The 13,786-nt window shown below is 45.0% G+C and overlaps 1 protein-coding gene across 3 annotated transcripts in view; it reads right to left on the bottom strand.

Annotated features, from left to right (window-relative positions):
• ATXR2 (histone-lysine N-methyltransferase ATXR2) overlaps window positions 1–13,786 on the bottom strand; it is a 167,143-nt gene that overhangs the window by 146,519 nt on the left and 6,838 nt on the right. The window lies entirely within an intron of this gene.

Genomic DNA, 13,786 nt, shown 5'->3' with positions numbered 1-13,786 from the left:
ACAATACCTAGGTGAAAGTTTTGAACATCGTCCCATCTTCAATATTTTGACATTGCTCGGGCACCCCAAGCTAGCTTGTTCCCTTTCCTTAAAGGAAACATCCTGTTGCTGGGAATCTGCATTTGCCCTACCTCTATCTTGTGTTTTTCTAATAGTATCTTGAGAAAACTAAACACTTGATTCATATCCTATAAAAAGTATTTCGATGCTTAAACCTTCGAGCTCTAGGTTGAAACCATTACATAAATAGACAATAGCCAATGCAAGATTATTATTCTTGTCTCAGCATCAAATGTGTCTACAATGTGCTCGATGATGTTGGAATTAATACGCAATTTGGCAGCTTTCAGGAACACCATCATGCCCCAATTCTGTAGCAGTTCTCTTTTCCTATTCTGAAAGACATATTTGCTAGTCAGCTCATATGACACTATGAGTTGGACCTCTCTTGGTACTATTTTTGTTTGTTTTGTTTTCGGAGTCGGGTAGGGCACGCCCGGCCACTCCCCTCATACACCAAAAAAGTATACAAGAAGAACGACGAGGACTATGCACCCAGAAACCGAAGGCAAACGCTTTTGTCACTAGTTTCCTCTGGACTACATTCCTGGTACTATTCCTTGCTTAAGGTCAGCTATGGCCTGATTCCACTCGTCGAGAACTACCTACAGGGATTGTGAAGAGATTGTTCCATGCTTGCACATCTCTGAGCCCTGTGAGAGTGTTCGGGTAGAGAAGGAGAACTCACTTGATGAGGAAGGTGAAGGAAACAAGGAGTGTGCAGTCATAATTTTGGCCCGATTGAATACTAACCATCTTTATATTGCAGCAAAGAAGCCGGAATTTTTCTGACTAATGTGTACTATTTGGGCTACATCATCTCTCCCAAGGGCATTCAACTTGATCCCGCAAAGGTTAGTGAGGTAAGAGAGTGGCCTATGCTTGAGATAGCATATGATGTTCGCTCATTTTTGGGTTTGTGTCAAGCATACAGTCCTCACATCAAGCACTTTGCACACATTGCTGCGTCATTGTCTGATTTGTTACAAGGTGTCAAGAGTCACCGTCATAAAGATCGCTTGCAAAGAAGGATCGGGGATTTTTTTTCAAGCGACTGTTTTTCTCAGAGGCAGTGCCATCTAGGTGGTCTTGTACAGTCACGTACATTTTGTCCACGTACGAAGACGTGCATTATTCATCGAACTTTAAAATAATGTCGCACGATGACGTTACGTACGTTCAAAAAAAACAAGCGTGTAGTCGTAGAGCCAAAAGTGATGGTATCTGGAAACTTTGTGGAAGGGGTGGTAGCCACCTTTATAGATGGCACAAATGTTTGGGTCTGTAATGAACACATGAATGGTATGCCGAAAACAGAACCCATATGTCTCAATATGTCTCGCAACCAAAAATGTGCAAAATATCTCTAGATAAGCAACTTTTACAGGGTATTTCGAGACCTGGCATCTTTACTCAACAGTTGCTAGAGGAAATCCTCATACCACGGATGTTGAAAAATCGATTTGTCCCCGAACTAATGGTGGTAGTCCTAGAGGCAAGCTACGGTGAAGAGAAAATGGCAATGAGAGTACCTCTGTCCAATAGGATGACTTCGTCCACAGTACCTTCGTCTGAAGCGGCTAAATCGTATTTTAGCCACTCCCGGATGTTGATCCTTGAGTATGAGCCTCCAACTAGGCAACAAATCGCACCTCTGAGTGATGGTACCAATCTTGTGCTATACTCTTCCAATGTCACGAATTGGTGACGTGGCATGCCCGGACACACACTCACACTGGCTGGACAAGCCCGAAAAAAGCAACCGCAGGCTGACGTGGCAAAATCCCACTTTTTGCGCAGAAAGCTTACATGGCAGAGCGTACGAATTTTCGCTTTTTACGCTGCTGTATGGAAATCCCAGATTTATGCTGGCTGATTTTTTGGGGCAGCAAATCCCGCTTTTTGCGCAAAAATTGACTCAGACATCCTTCGACGAGGTGCACACCCAGTGGCAGAAGGCCACAGAGCCACCCCTCAAACTGGCACTCAAGAAACCTCCTACTCCGAGGATGTTTAGAGAGCAAGAATTGGAAGAGGTGGTTGATACACGGATTACTCAGCCTTTTGGCGCGAACAACAAAGACAAAAAAGCATGACAAAAAGCAAAAGAAAGGAACTGACTTCCCGGGTTATTTGGGTCGTCAATCAACTTTTGCCTCGGCAAGAAAGCAGAAGATGTTGCTAATTGGACTATTTTCTTATTTTTAATGATTAATTTCTTTTTTAGGATATTTTATTATGTGCACTAAGAACTGTTAAAAGATTGTAGCTACAGGAACTGCCATCAGGAACGGACAACTCTGATGTGTCATTTGATGGGTGACGGTAAACATCGCGAAGGAGTTTCCGTAAGTTCGGTGGAAAGGGCCGGGTTACGAGTGCCCCTGATGCGTCACATGATGGGTGACGGGTGCATCAGTAAGGGGGCATCCCGTAGGCTAAGGAGGAAATCCGAACTGAGTAAGAAAACACGCGTAAGAACGCAAGCACAAGAATAAAGATGGGTTCAATGAAGCTTTTTACGAAAAGCAGGAACAATCGCGGGAGGTAGACGCTTTCCCGCGAGGAATCTATGTTTGCATTGCATTCGAGCATGTGGTTGCATCCAGGGACACCTGGGAAGTGTTGCTAAATGCATTGGTTTTAACTTATAAGGTTTTATTGAGTTTTTGGGCAGGTTCAGACCAATTTTAAAATATGCCGGCCGCCCACTTAATAAGTGGGCAACCACTTAGAAGATAAAGCAACAAAACTAGCCAGCGAATTCTCTCTCCCTATTTCGGGTAGAACGGCGCAAAAAAAAAAAAGGCCGCGATCTCTACGCGAGCAGTTATTCGTGCCGTGGCCAGGGAGCTATAAAAGCACCACATGCCCTCACTCACGGGAGGTACCAACATCAGCAAGAGAAGACTCTGCCGCAAGAAATCGCGAGACTACGAAGCACGGAAGTCGCTTTTCCCGCGCAAGAGCGACAGGTATCTATTGTGGATTCGCCATACGAATTGTTGTCGCGTGTTTGTGTGGTTTGTTTTGCAGGAATCTCCCGTCTTACGGGAAGGCCCTTCACGAAAAGTACAGCTTCACGCCTAAGTCCCTTACGGGAAAGTACGGCTTTACGCCTAAGTCCCTTACGGGAAAGTACGGCTTCGCGCCTAAGTCCCTTACGGGAAGGACGGCCTTGTGCCCAAGCCCTTTACGGGAAAGCACGACCCTCGGGTCTAAGATTACAGAACGGAGGGGTTTCCTCGCGTTCTCGTGCTTGTATAAGAATTCTCCCTCACTAAAAGAATACTCTTAACGGGGGGGGACCAGCCCATCTTCTGGTCCCCAATACTGTGTCGATCTTCTCCCTTCTCTCCCTTTTGCAAAGTATATTATTTTTCAGATTTCTAAGTGCTCGTGTACGCTCCCGTTTTGTGACAGTGGTATCAGAGCTCGGACTCCTCTCTTTCTCTGCAAAGAAGGACGATTCCGGGAAGAACGGGAAGAACCATGTCGAGCCAAGGGAGAAGCGTTGAAGAGGAGCTTCAACAAGTGCAAGCTCAGCTTGCGGAGTTGCAACAAATTTTACTGTTGCCAGACGTCCAAAAGCTTTTGGGCGGAATGAAGAAAACGAATGGAACTGATGCAGCCAAGCATCCAGACAACACTGTTGGCGTGAGACCACAGGAGGCAAGAGAAGAAGAACGTGCCGAGGTGCACAAAGGATCTACGGATCGGAATGAATGGCCTACTTCAAGGAAAGGCCAGGAAAAAGCGCTCTTTGCTAGACGAGAGCAAGGACATCTCTATCTCATCTCCATCTTACTCTCCTGATTATACTTCTACTTCTCGATCATCTCGTCAGAAGAAGGAAGCCGCTACTACTGCCACTACCCTACATCAACCTAAAGATAAACCTCGATTCAAGAAGCATGGTCGCAAGTCTCAACATCGCATGAGAGTCTTCAAATCGGGCGACAAGGACATCAAGTTCGAAACCTACAACGGTCGGAGAAACATCTCCAAAGCACTGTCCTTCATCAGACAGTTTGAAGTCGCCTTTACCAATGGGCACTTCACAGAAAAATCCAAATTACGCCATGTGGGGATGCACCTCAAGGAAACGGCAAGTAATTGGTAGTTAGCCAAGATTCTGGAAGGTTCTCAGGCCAAAACTTGGGAGAGCTTCAAATCTGAATTTTATGAACAATTTCTTCCGTCTGACTTCGAGCAAGACATACGAAAGGAATGGGACTGGCTTGCCCAGAAGGAACATGAAAGAGTAACGACCTATGTGGACAAGTATTGGTCGGTTCTTCTGAAGGTCACTCCCTTCATGAAGATTGCCGACGAGGAAAAGAAACGAAAGTTCGAAGCGGGTCTCCAACCGCAGCTTCGAAAGAGTATGAAGGTGTATCCGCATGATACTCTTCAGAGGATGATGGAGTCAGCAATCATTGCTGAGGATTTGCACTCAACTAGGACGCCCAGAAAGATGGAGCATAGCACTTACCGTGCCAGACAAAGAGGGGTCTACAATGACCAAGGGGGCCAAGGAAGAAAACCTCCTCCATCTAGAGACGATAATCATTCTAAGAAGCCAGAGGGCACTGGCAAGCGAACTAAGTACCTTTCTCCTACTCAACTTCAAACTTTCAGAGAGGAAGGAAGATGCTTCTACTGTGGCGAGAAAGGACATATGAAACCTGGCTGCCCGCTAAAGCAGCAACGGCAAGAGCAAGCCTCTACGAGGCAAGAGAAAGCAAGGAAGGAACCCGCACCACCAAGCTCGAACTCCATTCCAGATGTTCAAGGAAACACAGAAATGGAGAAAGGGAAGCGTCTTCAATTTATTGAAAAGTACAAGGATTGTTTCACGGAAACACTTCCTGATGAACTCCCTCCGGTACGCCCGGAAGATCACCGCATAGATCTCATACCGGGTAGCTCGCCTCCCAATCAACCCCCTTACCGGGTGAGTCTTGCTCAGCAAGAGGAAATTTTGAAGCAAGTCAACGAGCTTCTAGAGAAAGGGTTAGTACGACCAAGTGCTTCACCCTATTGCTCTCCAGTTCTACTGGTGCAGAAGAAAGATGGCACGTTTCGAATGTGCATAGACTATCGGTCTTTAAACAAGATCACAATCAAGAATCGCTTTCCGATCCCTCGGATTGATGATATACTTGATAAGTTGCAGGGTGCAAGTGTCTTTAGCCGCATAGACTTAAAGAGTGGGTATCATCAGATACGGATCGCCCCTGAGGATGTCCATCATAAGACTGCTTACCGCACAACCTTTGGACTATATGAATTTTTGGTAATGCCTTTCGGCTTGACAAATGCTCCTGCGACGTTCAATCGTATGATGGACCGCATTTTCAGCCCATATCGAGCTTTTACGGGAGTATTATTTGACGACATACTCATCTTCTCTAAGTCAGAAGAGGAACATCGAAAGCACTTGGACTTAGTGTTTCAAGAATTGCGAAAGCATGAGTTGCATGTGAATGCAAAGAAGAGCGAGTTCTTTCTCTCAGAGATACACTATCTCGGCCATATAGTCTCTCACAATCAAGTGAGTATGGATCCTGCCAAGATCCGAGTGGTAGAAGATTGGCCTATTCCCACTACGGTACATGATGTACGTAGTTTCCTGGGATTATGTTCGTATTATCGAAGGTTTGTTCGAGGATTTGCCCATGTAGCAGGACCATTTTATGACTTGACAAAGAAGAAGATTCCTTTCAGATGGGGATCGAGACAACAAGGAGCTTTTGATCGGCTGAAGTACTTGCTAAGCCATGGACCTATTTTGATAGTGCCTGACTTAAGGAAACCATTTGAGGTTCACTACGATGCTTCAGACGATTGCATCGGAGCAGTGTTAAACCAAGAAGGCCATGCAGTGGCCTACGAAAGCAAACGGCTTAAGGATGCAGAGTTGCATGCATCAATCTACGAAAAGGAACTCACGGCTGTGATTCACGCCTTATCCAACTGGAAGCACTATCTTCTAGGAGCGGATTTTGTGATCAAGACTGATCACCAGAGTTTGCGGTATTTTCTTACGCAAAGGAAACTATCTGAGAAGCAGATGAGATGGGCAACTTTTTGTCTATGTTTCACTTCCAGATCCTTCACACGGCTGGGAGTAAGAATGTGGTTGCGGACGCATTGTCTAGGCGGCCAAGGGTGAACGCTATCACTTCGGTATATCATCAAGAATTAGAAGCACTACCGGATTTGTATCCGAATGATCCAGACTTCTCCACCGTTTGGGGAAAGCTACATCGTGGAGAGAATGAGTTTCCCTATTCCATTCGGGACGGTTATCTCTATCACCATCAGGCCATATGTGTGGCGTAACCATTAAGAAAGAAGATCATGGATGAAGCACACGCTTCGCCTTATGCGGGTCATCGGGGTATTCTCCCTACGACCTTAGCAATGGAAAGATATTTCTTTTGGCCTAGCCTTAAAGCAGACATTGATAAGTATGTCAGGGAATGTTTGGTTTGCCAAAAAGTGAAGTATGATCGGCATAAGACGCCTGGGTTGCTACAACCTTTGCCTGTGCCTAATGAACCTTGGGAAAGTATTGCCATGGACTTCATCATGAACTCAGACTGGAAATGACGCGATCTGGACCATTGTGGACCGGTTTAGCAAGCAAGCACACTTTATACCTGTCAAGAAAACGATCAAAGCAGATCATATGGCTAGGGTCTTTCTGGCACAGATCTTTAAGCATCATGGAATGCCTAAGTCTATTGTGAGTGATCGAGATCCTCGCATGACAGGAAATTTTTGGCGTGCCTTGATGGATAATCTTGGTACGAAGCTGAATTTTTCATCTGCCTACCATCCTCAAACGGACGGGCAAAGTGAGATAGCCAATTCCACAGTATTGGATATGTTAAAAGCTTATGTGTCAGACCGGCATTCTGACTGGGAGAAATATTTGCCTCTTGTCGAGTATGCGTATAACAATACCATACACTCATCAACAGGGAAAGCACCTTTTGAGATTCTATATGGTAAGCCTTTGCTTCCACCCATCCTTTTAACTAAGGATAAGATCTTTGCAGCAGATGAATTTGTCCGGGACTTGGACACAGCCTACGGGCAAGTTAGGAGAGCTATTCTACGCTCTCAGGAAAATCATAAGAAAGCTGCAGACAAGTACAGAAGGAATCTAGACTTAACAGTCAGACAATTAGTCTTACTCAAGTTTGAGAAGGCAAGACTTAAGAAACAAGCATCTCATAAGGGGAAGGTGGTAAAACTTTCTACCCGTTATTATGGGCCGTTTAAGATCACTGAGCGAGTGAATGATGTCGCTTTCCGATTAGAGCTACCGCCTAATTGGAAGATCCATAATGCTTTCCATGTCAGTTTACTCCGGCCGTATGTAGGACCGCCTCCGAGCCAGCCTAGTGCTAAGGAACCTCCTGAGGTTGAGGAAACGGAAGAATACTCCAACCGGAGCAGATAGTAAGTCATCAGGAGCGGTCTCTCAAATCCGGAAAGATAACACGGAAGTATTTGGTTAAGTTTAAGAACTATTCGAATCTAGATGCTCAGTGGATGACGCAGGAGGAATCACCAGCTTATCCCGAGATACTGGAGGTATATGTCCAAGCACTTCAGTTGAGGTCAACTGTTTAGAAGCCAGAGGGATGTTGCTAATTGGACTATTTTCTTATTTTTAATGATTAATTTCTTTTTTAGGATATTTTATTATGTGCACTAAGAACTGTTAAAAGATTGTAGCTACAGGAACTGCCATCAGGAACGGACAACTCTGATGTGTCATTTGATGGGTGACGGTAAACATCGCGAAGGAGTTTCCGTAAGTTCGGTGGAAAGGGCCGGGTTACGAGTGCCCCTGATGCGTCACATGATGGGTGACGGGTGCATCAGTAAGGGGGCATCCCGTAGGCTAAGGAGGAAATCTGAACTGAGTAAGAAAATACGCGTAAGAACGCAAGCACAAGAATAAAGATGGGTTCAATGAAGCTTTTTACGAAAAGCAGGAACAATCGCGGGAAGGCAGACACTTTCCCGCGAGGAATCTATGTTTGCATTGCATTTGTGCATGTGGTTGCATCCAGGGACGCCTCGGAAGTGTTGTTAAATGCATTGGTTTTAACTTATAAGGTTTTATTGAGTTTTTGGGCACGTTCAGACCAATTTTAAAATATGCCGGCCGCCCACTTAATAAGTGGGCAGCCACTTAGAAGATAAAGCAACAAAACTAGCCAGCGAATTCTCTCTCCCTATTTCGGGTAGAACAGCACAAAAAAAAAAAAGGCCGCGATCTCTACGCGAGCAGTTATTCGTGCCGTGGCCAGGGAGCTATAAAAGCACCACATGCCCTCACTCACGGGAGGTACCAACATCAGCAAGAGAAGACTCTGCCGCAAGAAATCGCGAGACTACAAAGCACGGAAGTCGCTTTTCCCGCGCAAGAGCGATAGGTATCTATTGTGGATTCGCCATACGAATTGTTGTCGCGTGTTTGTGTGGTTTGTTTTGCAGGAATCTCCCGTCATACAGGAAGGCCCTTCACGGGAAGTACGGCTTCACGCCTAAGTCCCTTACGGGAAAGTACGGCTCCACGCCTAAGTCCCTTACGGGAAAGTACGGCTTCGCGCCTAAGTCCCTTACGGGGAGGACGGCCTTGTGCCCAAGCCCTTTACGGGAAAGCACGACCCTCGGGTCTAAGATTACAGAACGGAGGGGTTTCCTCGGGTTCTCGTGCTTGTATATGAATTCTCCCTGAATAAAAGAATACTCTTAACGGGGGGGGAGACCAGCCCATCTTCTGGTCCCCAATACTGTGTTGATCTTCTCCCTTCTCTCCCTTTTGCAAAGTATATTATTTTTCAGATTTCTAAGTGCTCGTGTACTCTCCCGTTTTGTGACAGAAGAAGCGTGCGCGATTGGAAGGAGTATTCAATTCTTCTTCTTCTTCCAGTTTTTCTAGCTCTTCTGACTTGAGCGAAGAAGACAGGAAACGGAAAAAGCGAAGCGAAAAGCAAAGCTTTGGAAAGGGCAAGAAAAAGGCAAAGAAGCCTAAGTTTCGCCCAATTTCTCACACTTCTACAGAGGACTCATATTCAGATAGTTCGGACTATGACGATCATAGATTTTACACAAAGAAGAAGCATTTCTATAAAACCAGTATGACTTCCTCGAAGATAAAAGCAAGAAAGTTCGAGAATTTAAAGAAGGTGGACAATCAATTAAGTTTGACACTTTTTCTGGATTTCGAGATGAGTTGAGGGCTTTGGTCTTCATACAGCAGTTTGATATAGCTTTCTTTGGAGGGCATTACTCAAAGCACTCCAAGATTCGGAGGGCTACCTCTTTCAAGGGAAATGCTTGAATATGGTGGTTCACCCTTCTATTGATCAAGAAAGCCCCAGTTAAATGGCTGAAATTTAAAAGGCTTTTTATTTCTTCTTGGCCGACTCGGGAGTACGAACGAGATATACGAACTGCTTGGAATCATCTTCGGATGACCAAGAGAGATTCTTTAAACGCATGTTGCGAGAGATTTTGAGGCTCTTTTTTACCAGCTTCTTCATTTAAGAAGATCTCGTTTAAAGAACAGATTGAGCGGTTTTGTTGCGGACTTCCTACAAAGATCCGAGATCACTGCTTAGAACAAAAGTCAGATTGTATTTAAGAACTGATGGGTCATGCAAAATGGGGCTTTGCCATACATTCAGGCAACCTGACTTACCCCACAGATGAGATCATGACTCAGAGAACCAAACAAACTTCTAATGATGAAAGTAGAAAGAAGAAGAGCCCCCAAGAAAAGAAAGATAAGGATTCACGACCCCGGCTCACTCTTCGAGAGAGTGCTAACTACATCAAAGAGGGGAAGTGTTTTGGATGCGGGGAACATGGGCACATCTCCGCGAAGTGCCCTAAAGAGAGACAGAAAGAACAAGATGAAGAAAGGCCACAGAGTTCAAAAGAAGTTGAGGAACGTGGACGAAAAGGCAAGATGAAAGCAGGACTAGTTCCAGATTGCATGGGTACTGACCCAAGCACGATTGATGAAAGTACAGACTTTGTCGAGCTTGGGGCAAAGTAAAAGATCAAAAAGCCCTGATTTCTTTGATGGAGGAGCCAAGGCCAACTTCATTTCACCTGAATTGGCGGCACGGCTCGAGATTACACCCGATCGGATGGGACCACAAGCAGAGGCACTTCTAGCGGCACCCGGTAGGGACATGGCCATTACACCTATCATTGGCAAACTTCGGTTGCATTGTCAGGGGTATTTGGGGCACCATGACTTTTACATAATGCCCTTGGAAGGTTGTGATGTCCTCCTGGGAGTCCCGTGGTACCATAAGAACAACGCCGTGGTCGATTATCGGGCAAAGAAAGCGACATTGACTACTGAAAAGGGCCGAAACATTGTACTTGATGTGAAACTTAAGGGCGAGTCTGTCCCTATTGTATCGGCTTCGGCCGTTTCGAAATAATGAAATCCAGTCTATTTGTTTACTTGATCTTTTTGAAAGAGTTGAATGATGAACAAAGAACAAATATGTCTGACCTTGATAAAGAACGCCAAGATTTTCTCCACACTCATGCCGATTGCTTTTCTGAGGGTCTGTCAGGCGAGTTGCCACCAGCTCATCGTGAGGATCGTACCATTGATCTGATACCTGGAAGCACACCACCGAACCGGCCACCTTAGCGTGTGAGCCGAGCCCAGAATAAAGAGATTATGAACCAAGCGAAAGACATCTTGGAAAAGGGTCTTATCCAGCCGAGTACTTCACCTTACTGCTCTCCGGTGTTGTTGGTTTTGAAGAAAGACGGATCTTGGAGAATGTGCATTGACTATAGAGCTCTCAATAAACTCACCATCAAGAACAGATTTCTGATTCCTAGGATCGATGATATTCTTGACCGACTACACGAATCCTCTTGTTTCAGCAGGATCGATTTGAAGAGTGGATATCATCATATCCGAATCGCGCCGGAGATGTCTACAAGACAGCTTTTCGAACAACCTTCGGTTTATTTAAATTTTTGGTGATGCCTTTTGGCCTTACCAATGCTCCAGTGACCTTTAACCGAATGATGGACAAGATTTTCAGAGAGTACAAATCTTTTGTTGGCACTTTCTTTGATGACATTATTGTCTTCTCCAAGGATGAGCAGAACATAGAGAACATCTGCTACAGGTCTTTCAAGCATTGCGAGATCACAAGTTGGTGATTAATGCAAAGAAGAGTTTATTTTTGCTACCAGAGATGCACTTTTTGGGACACATCGTCTCAGCAGCAAGATGCAAATGGACCCGGCCAAGATTGAGACTCTACGTGATTGGCCCAATTTGAAGAATGTCCATGAAGTTAGAAGCTTCTTGGGCTTATGTTCTTACTACGGGCGGTTCATTAGAAGGTTTGTAGAGGTTGCTTCCCCTTTGCATTTGTTGACACAGAAAGGAGTCCCTTTCTCGTGGAGACCCACAGAGGTGACTGCCTTTCAGACATTGAAAGAGAAATTGACTACAAGACCAGTTTTGACTTTGCCAGATTTGCAGAAGTGAAGTATATTGTGATGCTTGTGGTCGTAGTCTGGGTGTGGTCTTAATGCAAGAAGGCCATGTCATTGCCTATGAGAGCCAATTGTTTTCAAGGCCGAAATTGACAGCACAGATAAATGAGAAAGAGCTTTTGGCGGTTATCCATGCTTTTACACAGTGGCGACATTACCTACTCGGAGCCCATTTTACGGTCTTCACAGATCATCAAAGTTTACGCTACTTCTTGTCACAGAAGCAACTTTCAAAAAAGCAGATACGGTGGGTGAACATCTTGTCACAATTTCACTTCCAGATTGTCCATGTGCAGGGATAGAAGAACTTGGTGGCAGATACTTTGTCTCGGAAGCCGTTGGTCTTTGCTATTTCCACGATACATCATAGAAGCTTCGAAGACATGGTAGATCCGATTTTGCAGATGTATTTGGTCGAATACAGAATGGGGAGGTAGTAGCGGGATATTCCATTCGGGATGGCTACTTGATGAAGAAAACGATGTTATGCGTTACACAGCCGTTGAGGGAAAAGGTTCTAACCGAATGCCATTGTCCACCATTTACGGGTCACTGCGGCATTGATACCACCTTGAAAGGTGTAGGACTTCTATTGGCCGAGACTCAAGATGGATGTGGACGATTTTGTACGCAGTTGCTTGGTATGCCAGAAGGTCAAGTTTGACATGCATAAAGCACAGGGATCGTTACAGCCTCTACCCATTCCCACCCGCCCCTGGGAAAGTATTGCAATGGATTTCATTTTTGATCTCCCAAAGACACAGAGTGGGCACGATGGTATCTGGACTGTTATTGATAGATTTAACAAGCAAGCTCATTTCATTCCAGTGAAGAAAACAGTCAAGCCGGATCACTTAGCGAGACTGTTAATTGCCCAGATATTCGTATGCCTGAGACAATTCTGTCCAAAAGAGATCCCCGATTCACGAGTTTGTTTTGGAAGGCTATTTGGGAGAACATTGGCACGCGGTTGCAGTTCTCGTCATCTTTCCACCCGCAGACAGATGGGCAATCTGAGATTGCAAATTCAGTCGTACTGGATTTATTGAAGTCTTACATTTCGGATCAGAAGACTCAATGGGAAAAGTATTTGCCCTTGGTGGAGTTTGACTACAATAACACGATTCACTCTTTGACAGGGAAGGCGTCATTTGAGATTATTGATGGTGCTACGAAGGTGCCACCCTTCCTAAGCACGAAAGATAAGAAGTTTGAAGCTGACAAGTACACGAGGGACTTGGACACTGCTTTTGCCAAGGTCCGGGAGGCTTTACAGAAATCTTAGGAAAGACACAAAAAGGCAGCAAATCGACACCGTCGCGATTTGAAATTAAAGGAGAACAATTGGGTGCTCTTAGGTTTGAGAAGGCATGCCTGAGAAAGAAAAAGGGAAAGGAGCGGCTTTTTCCAAAGCTTAGCATGAGATATTATAGACCTTTCTATATAAAAGAAAGATAAATGATGTCTCCTTTAGACTGAAGCTGCCCGATACTTGGAGAATCACAATGCTTTTCGTGTGAGTCTCTTGAAGCCTTTTAAAGGCGATGCGCCCGATGATGGGTAGCCAGATGAGCAACCCGAAGTGGAGGAAAGCGAGGAGATACTCGTTCCAGAACAAATATTGGCATATAAAGATAGAAAGATAAAAGGTAAAGCGATAAGGCGGTTTTTGGTTGAATTCAAGAACTATCCCGCATTGGATGCGAAGTGGATGGAGGAGGAGGACCTGGCAAATACTCCTCAGATTGTGAAACTTTACCTTGAAGCATTCGGTTTAGCATAGTCTACTCCGATAGAACCCCGATTTCAGCTTCGGCGGAATTTGATGCAGCGGGCTTGCACAAAAGGGGAGTCACTCCGCTCCTTTGTCAACAGATTGCCCCGATTTTTGATAATAGAGTCACCGATGTCCCTATTGGGTTTCAGGGATACTGTGAGCTGACAATATTCTGCTTTAATGACTTTAAAATTTGGAATTCTCGATAATATGATACTGATTTGTACTTGACTTGTTTAAGTGCAGGAACTGATAGATGAGCATTTCCGACTGATAAATCTCTATCGACATGATTGCGATAAGGATTAGTTAATTGGACATCTAAGAGGTGCCGACTGGATCTAGATACGATTGCTAAATACGTTGCCGATT

Source organism: Adiantum capillus-veneris, chromosome 11, assembly GCF_014529385.1.
Source record: "Adiantum capillus-veneris isolate H3 chromosome 11, ASM1452938v2, whole genome shotgun sequence".
NCBI lineage: Eukaryota > Viridiplantae > Streptophyta > Polypodiopsida > Polypodiales > Pteridaceae > Adiantum > Adiantum capillus-veneris.
The sequence above is the reverse complement of the archived record's forward strand: the minus strand, read 5'-3'. Positions and strand labels throughout refer to the sequence as shown.